A 7,038-nucleotide genomic window follows, 5' to 3' on the forward strand; every position below is an offset into this window, starting at 1 on the left:
CTCGTTCTCTCGTCTCAGCGGTGACTTCTTTCGGGGGATCCAGCCTCTGTCACCCCCTTCTCTCAGCTGGGCAGCTGAGAGAAGGGGGCGGCAGAGGCTGGATCCCCCGAAAGAAGTCTTCGCCGCTGAGAGAATGGGCGGCAAGCTTCCCCGCCCCATACTTCGCGGAGTGCTCCAACGCCTCGTTCTCTCGTCTCAGCGGTGACTTCTTTCGGGGGATCCAGCCTCTGTCACCCCCTTCTCTCAGCTGGGCAGCTGAGAGAATGGGGTGGCAGAGGCTGGATCCCCCGAAAGAAGTCTTCGCCGAGAAAATGGGTGGCAAGCTTCCACCGCCCCATTCTCTCAGCGGAGGCTTGCAGAGGTGGCGGCGGAGCTGCGCGCGCAGCTCTCCAAACCGCCGCCGCCCGTTTGGAGAGCTGCTGCCTTTGTCCATGTTTGTCGAAAGCAGCAGCTCTCCAAACTGGGGGGTGGAAGTTCTTTTTTTTGTTGTTCACTGGAATATAAGCCGAAGTGGATTTTTCAGCCCAAAAAGTGGGCTGAAAAATTCGGCTTATACTCAAGTATATACGGTATGCAGTGACAGCTTTACCTCAAGAAGCCCTACGTGGATAAGACAGAGTTCCCATCCTCCAAAATTGTATTACAAGTAGTCCTTGAATTGCAACCACAATTAAGGGAGTTTGCCCCATTTTACGACCTTTCTTGCCACAGTTGTTAAGAGAATCACTGCAGTTGTTAAGTTAGTCACATGATTGTTAAGTGAATCTGGCTTCCCCACTGACACTGCTTGTCAGAAAGTTGTAAAAGCTGATCACATGACTCTGAGACACTGCGACCGTCATAAATATGATCCACTTGCCAAGCATCTGAATTTTAATCAGATGACCAAGGGGATGCCGCAATGGTTGTAAATGTGAAAAACACTCATAAGTCATTTTTTTCAATGCCGTTGTAACTTTGAATGGTCACTAAATGAACTGTTGCAAGTCAAGGACTACCTGTGTTACAGTCTATATTTCTTGAATTATCCAAAATTGCTGCTGGCTCCCAAGCCTCTCTCAATTAAAAAAAAAAGTTCTATGTCAACTGTTAATAGAGTGATCATTTTATAAGTTATTTAAAAGTCAGATAAATCAGTTATTATAATTGCCCAATTCTAAAGAGCCAAAACTACTTTTGAAGTTTCAGCGTCAGAAAACCTGAGAATTTTTACACTCTCCAGAGCTCCTCCAGAATGGGAGAGATCACCATTTTCCTTTTATTTTTATTTTATTTTGCTTTTAAGTAGTTTCCACAGCCAAGAATTATGAACCAATTACATGTTGTTGTTTTTTAAAAGATCAGCAGATGTGCTTTTCCTGTCAGGGAATTAAGAATAATGTGTATAGCTTTTAAGAACATGGAGCACCAATTGGAACAAGTATGGCCTGAACCTTTACTCTGATAGACAGAGACTGAGTGGTTCGTATCATAGTCTCATGTGTGTACATGTCTAGACCGGGATGCCTTATGTACGGTCACTCATGCGCTCGTGACCTCTCGTCTGGACTACTGCAATGCTCTCTACATGGGGCTGCCCTTGAGGACCACTCGGAGGCTCCAACTGGTACAGAATGCAGCCGCGAGAGTTGTGTTGGGAGTCTCCCGATACTCCCATGTTACACCTCTGCTCCGTGAGCTGCATTGGTTACCAGTTGTCTTCCGGGTGAGATTCAAGGTACTGGTAATGGTGTTTAAGGCCCTACATGGCATGGGTCCGGAGCACCTTAGGGAGCACCTGCTGCCGGCATCAACTTCCCTCCGCCCTGTGCGTTCCCACAGAGAGGGCCTCCTCAGGGTGCCACCGATCAGAGAATGTCGATTGGTGGCCCCCAGGGGGAGGTCCTTCTCTGTGGGCGCCCCGGAGCTATGGAATCGGTTGCCGGTTGAGCTCCGGATGGCGCCCGACCTTCGCTCCTTCCGTCGCGATCTGAAGACACACTTATTTGAACAAGCCGGCCTGGCCTGATGGGGGATGGGTTGGGTTTTTATTGTCATTTTTAATATATGTATTTATTGTTTTTAGTTGGGCATATGTTTAATTTTCTTTTAACTTTTGTATTTTTGTATTTTTTTATATATATATCTGCCCTGTTCACCGCCCTGAGTCCTTCGGGAGTCCTTCGGGAGAAGGGCGGTATACAAATTAAATTATTAAATTAAATTATTAAATATAAGCAATCTGGTCTAAGTCAGATTTATGAGAGGAGCTCGACCGGTAAGCGGTTCCAAAGGTCTGGCGCGCCCACAGAGAACGCTCTCCCCCTGGGGGCCACCAATCGGCATTCTTTGATCGGCGGCACCCTGAGGAGGCCCTCTCTGTGGGAGCGCACTGGACGGAGGGAAGTTGACGCCGGCCGCAGGTGTTGTCGTAGGTAATCCGGACCCATGCCATGAAGGGCTTTGTAAGTCATCACTAACACCTTGAACCTTGAGTTTACTTGTTTTATGGGCAGGGATAGACACATCAGGAATGTTACGAAAAGGCACTGAGGATGTCTCTGCACCATTGTATTCAACGTTTCAAACAGAACATTGTGGCAAGGAAATATCAAGGAGCGTATCTCAAACCCAAAAGTCTATATGAGTATGTGTATAGATTAGAGCAGGGGTGTCAGACTCAATTTCATTGAGGGCCGCATCAGCATTACGGTTGCCCTCAGGGGGCCGGGTGGGTATGGCCAGGGTGGGCATGGCCTACTGGGTAGGCATGGCTAGAGTGCATATGGCTTACGGGGTGGGCATGGCCAGCTCTACATTGTTCGCATCAAGGGTGCCTTTGGGGGCCTGGGCAAGAGTGGGACAGATCTGAGGGTCTCTGGCAGAAGGAGGGTCTCTGGGCCAGGGCCAAGGCAGTGGGGGCCGTTCCCTCACTGTTTCCAGGATGGCTTCGCGGGCCACATGAAACCACTTCACGGGCCGGATCCGGCCCCCGGGCTTTGTGTTTGACATGTCTGGATTAGAGTGTTGCTAACCATGGAAGATTAATTTCTTCTTTCAAGTGAAGTGTAGTTACCAAATTAGGGGGAAATGAACCACCTCTCAAATCAAAGGATAGTAGTATAACAATGCTAGGGCTTCCCACCATTCCCACTGCTCGCTCTCTCCTGCCCTCCACAAGCTTTCACCCATCCCTGGAAAAGAAAATTGTATTAGTCTCACGTTTGCTGAGGCTGAATGGGAGAAAATAGCAGCCTGACAACAGAACACTTTTTAACTTCACACACATCTACCATCTCTGTGGTGCAGGACAGTTACCAGTCCAAACTAAGAGATTGGTGGTAGCGGTGGCTCAGTGGGTTAAGACGCTGAGCTTGTCGATCAGAAGGTCAGCAGTTTGGTGGGTCGATTCCCGAGTGCCGCGTAGCAGAGTGAGCGCCTGTTACTTGTCCCAGCTTCTTCCAACCTAGCAGTTCGAAAGCACGTAAAAATGCAAGTAGAAAAATAGGGACCACTACGGTGGGAAGGTAACAGCGTTCCGTGTGCCTTTGGCACTTGTATTTCAAGAGCCATTTGCAACTAAGCAGCTCAATAGCAAAGGCGTTCAAGTATTGTGGAGCAGCAGCCTGGCTGGGGGGGAAGAGAGAGGGGAATCAGGCCACGCATGCAAGTTGAGTTGCGATTGCATGCATATGCATACTGGCCCGCCACTCGTGCAAGTTGAGCTGCACGTGCAAGAATTGAGCTGTACGTGCATGCACACCGGCCCACGTGTCGCACAGGCAGGTTCCGAAGAGGTCACAGCCCGGTACCGATAGGTTTGCCCTACCTTCATTCAACTAGGATAAGCAGAAGATATTCTACATATTAAATGGAAGCATTCTAGATTCTTTTCCTTTTCTTTCCCGTAAAGGGTGTGACAATGGAAACTTTACTGAGAGTACAAGACTGAATGTTTTCATAGGCCCACACTAGGGGAAGTCTGAATGGAATAGATCCCAGACAGCTGTTAAAAAAATACTCACCGAGGGAGTGCAAAAGGGAAGTGAAGCAATGCTGAACTTCATTCAAGCAACCCGCACTGCACTTACTCGGTTAACTCTTTCAGTGGTCGAACTACACATATAAACCATTTATGTGGGGAAATTATTACGGTGGCTCTTTGCCACAGTGGAGAAACTAAAGAAGAAATGGTGCAAGGGCAGAATGGCACAATCAAGAAAAAGGGACTTAAATCTACTTTTTGTGAGAATGAAGCAAGCATTCCAAGTTTATTGTTAGCCATGAAAACTAATCAACTGCACATGCAGTTATGTGTGGACCCAATCTCTTGAACTGATGCAGATTTAATTTTCTCTGCTGTAACGGCCCAGAAAGAAGATTTTAAGCAGATGCTAGGAGAGGAAACAAAGAGTCTGGTGGAGCAATTTAACCCTTCTAACTTAAATTTGCAGAATAACATGTTCAATATTAGGGAGATCTTTGTTGAGAGTGAACGACCCAGAGGAGTCCCAGTAGTAAATACCAAATCCAGCCTTCCTGCTCTAAGCAGCTAGGCAGCTAATTATGCCTATGTTAATTTTCCCTGGCACATTACGGCAATGCCATAAGACACGGGTGTCAAACTCGCCACATCACGTCACGTGTTGTGATGTATCACAACTGTTTTGCCTTGCCGGAGCTGGGGTGGGTGCAGCCTTTGCATGATGAAACCGGCCCGCAGGGCAGCAGTTTGACACCCCTGCCGTAAGAGAATAAAACGGCAATCAGGTCCAGCTACTTCCAGTGTTGCTTAGCACTCTGTCTAGGATTTGCTCAAAATGAAGCTTAATTCTGCCTCCCTGTTTGGTAACGTTTGCCTCTATAAGTATTCCGGGCAAGCCACCATAAAGCATATTTGTTATAAATCTAATCCCATATTGAAGGTTTACATTCAGAGGGAGTTTCCATATCAGAAATATAGCTGTCTGGGTCAACTTTTTTGCTCCTTCTAGGCAAGCCCCCATTTTTAAAACACGTATGATTCTTCGTTTACCCTGACTGCTTATTTGAGTGAGAATTTTATCAGTGTTAAAGTAACCATGGTAGGAATGATTTTTTGCAACTTAAAAGGCTATGTTAAACCCAGAATTTAAGGCTGGCTTAGAAAATGAGAAACTGAAATTAACAAGAACTCTGTATTTAAACAGCTATTCTTATCTGTTCTTGGAAATATATATTGAGACCAGTTCATGCATATTACATATGTACAAAATTACTGGTTATCCCTATCAGAATGAGCAACTGAGGCATATGGAAATTAAAGATAGTTGTGCTCACAATGACTATGTGGATATAGAACAAGAATCCAAACATGTCTCTCCAGTACTTTCTCTTTAATTATAAGGCAATGTTCTGTAGCCAAGAGTCAAATTATGGTAATTATAACTGTGATGATTGTATTGCCTATTCCACTTTTCCACAATTTGATGGCCTCCAAATAGTGTTGGAATAACAACTTCCGGAATTTCAACTAGACTTCAAGTTGGGGAAGGATGGCCTAGTCATTGAAGATCAAAATGTTTTTCTGATAAGCCAGAATACCCTTTTCCCCATAACCAGTTGGGAGCAAGATCATCCAACACATCAACTATAGCTATAATTTTTAAATACCTGTTCATGCTAAAGTAAGAAAAAAAGCTAAATTAGATAAAAGAATGAAAACACTAGACCTAATACAAAAGGGGGGTCATTTTACTACCAGATTACACTGTCATTGTGAGAATGGGAGTAGACAAACTACCATATATCTCATCCTGGATCATTGACATGTAGGTTTTTTTCATCCTTCATATGGAAAGAAATATACAGCACTATATAATTACAAATTAACCACATTGCTTTAGTTTAAACTCCTAGACAGGAAGGAAAGTGGGCATTGCTTAAACACTGCTTTTTTCACAGAATTTGAGTACATTTTAACATGTTCCATGCCCACAAGAGCCAAAAATATTCCTTTGCTTCAGGCCCTAAGGGAGTATTCCAAATGAAAAGAGCTGTTACTAAAAACTTTAGTGAGGTCATATGTTTGGCAAAGTTAATGGCAACAAATTAAACTGCTGTTTTAAGAACTTGGCTTAGCATTGGCCTCCAAGATGCCAAGAAAGTCCCTTAACTCTTTGCAAACTGCTCCATAACCAGCCACAAGTCAGGAATTTGCATCAGACAACTATTGAGTTGTTTCCTGAAAAAGCAGTTTGCAAGATAAGGAATGCAGCTATTTCATGAAGTTACATGCAAGGAATAAGTATATTTATGATCCTCCCTGATTAGGAATATTATTTGAAGCTACTGATGTCCTTGAATTGACACATTGCACTAAGTCAAAATGCAATTTGACTCTGGGTTTAGAGTACTGTATGAACCGTATGACTGATTCAACAAACTATAATTAAACTAAAGTTTGGCAAGATGTGTAAACTAACTATGAGTATTAATTAAAATTGTGATCATAATGCATAAAAGTTATATTGATCAGACTGATTACAAATGAAAGAGAACTCATCTTAAAAGGGAAACCTAGGGAAAAAAGCACTATCAATAGATTGTCAAAATAATGATAGCAGACCACCAGCTTTATATGCACTCTTACTAGCAGGTTTATTGCTACTTCATCTACAACTTTGTTACCTAATGGGAAACTTAAGAGATCAAAGCACACCTCAATAAACTGAGCAACTTCTTGGTGAGCGCTTCAATTCCTTAGGTTACAGATATAGTGGTTGGGCTTCTCACAGTGGTATAAATTACATGGACTTTTCAGTGCCTGTGGCTTATTCTCAATGCAAGTTTGAAATACCGTGTTTCCCTGAAAGTACGAACTACCCTGAAAATAAGCCCTAGCTTGATTTTTGGGGGTGGACCTAATATAAGCCCAAAAATAAGCTCTAGGTTTGGGGCAAGGCACACACCTAAATAACAAGCTAGGGTGGGGGTGGGGGCTGGAACTGCCCTACACACCCTGCACCCACTTACCTTGCAGCCAGGCCTCTCCTTAACAGGCCATTTCTTCCTTGATGT

Source organism: Vipera ursinii (assembly GCF_947247035.1).
Source record: "Vipera ursinii genome assembly, chromosome: 2".
Lineage (NCBI taxonomy): Eukaryota > Metazoa > Chordata > Lepidosauria > Squamata > Viperidae > Vipera > Vipera ursinii.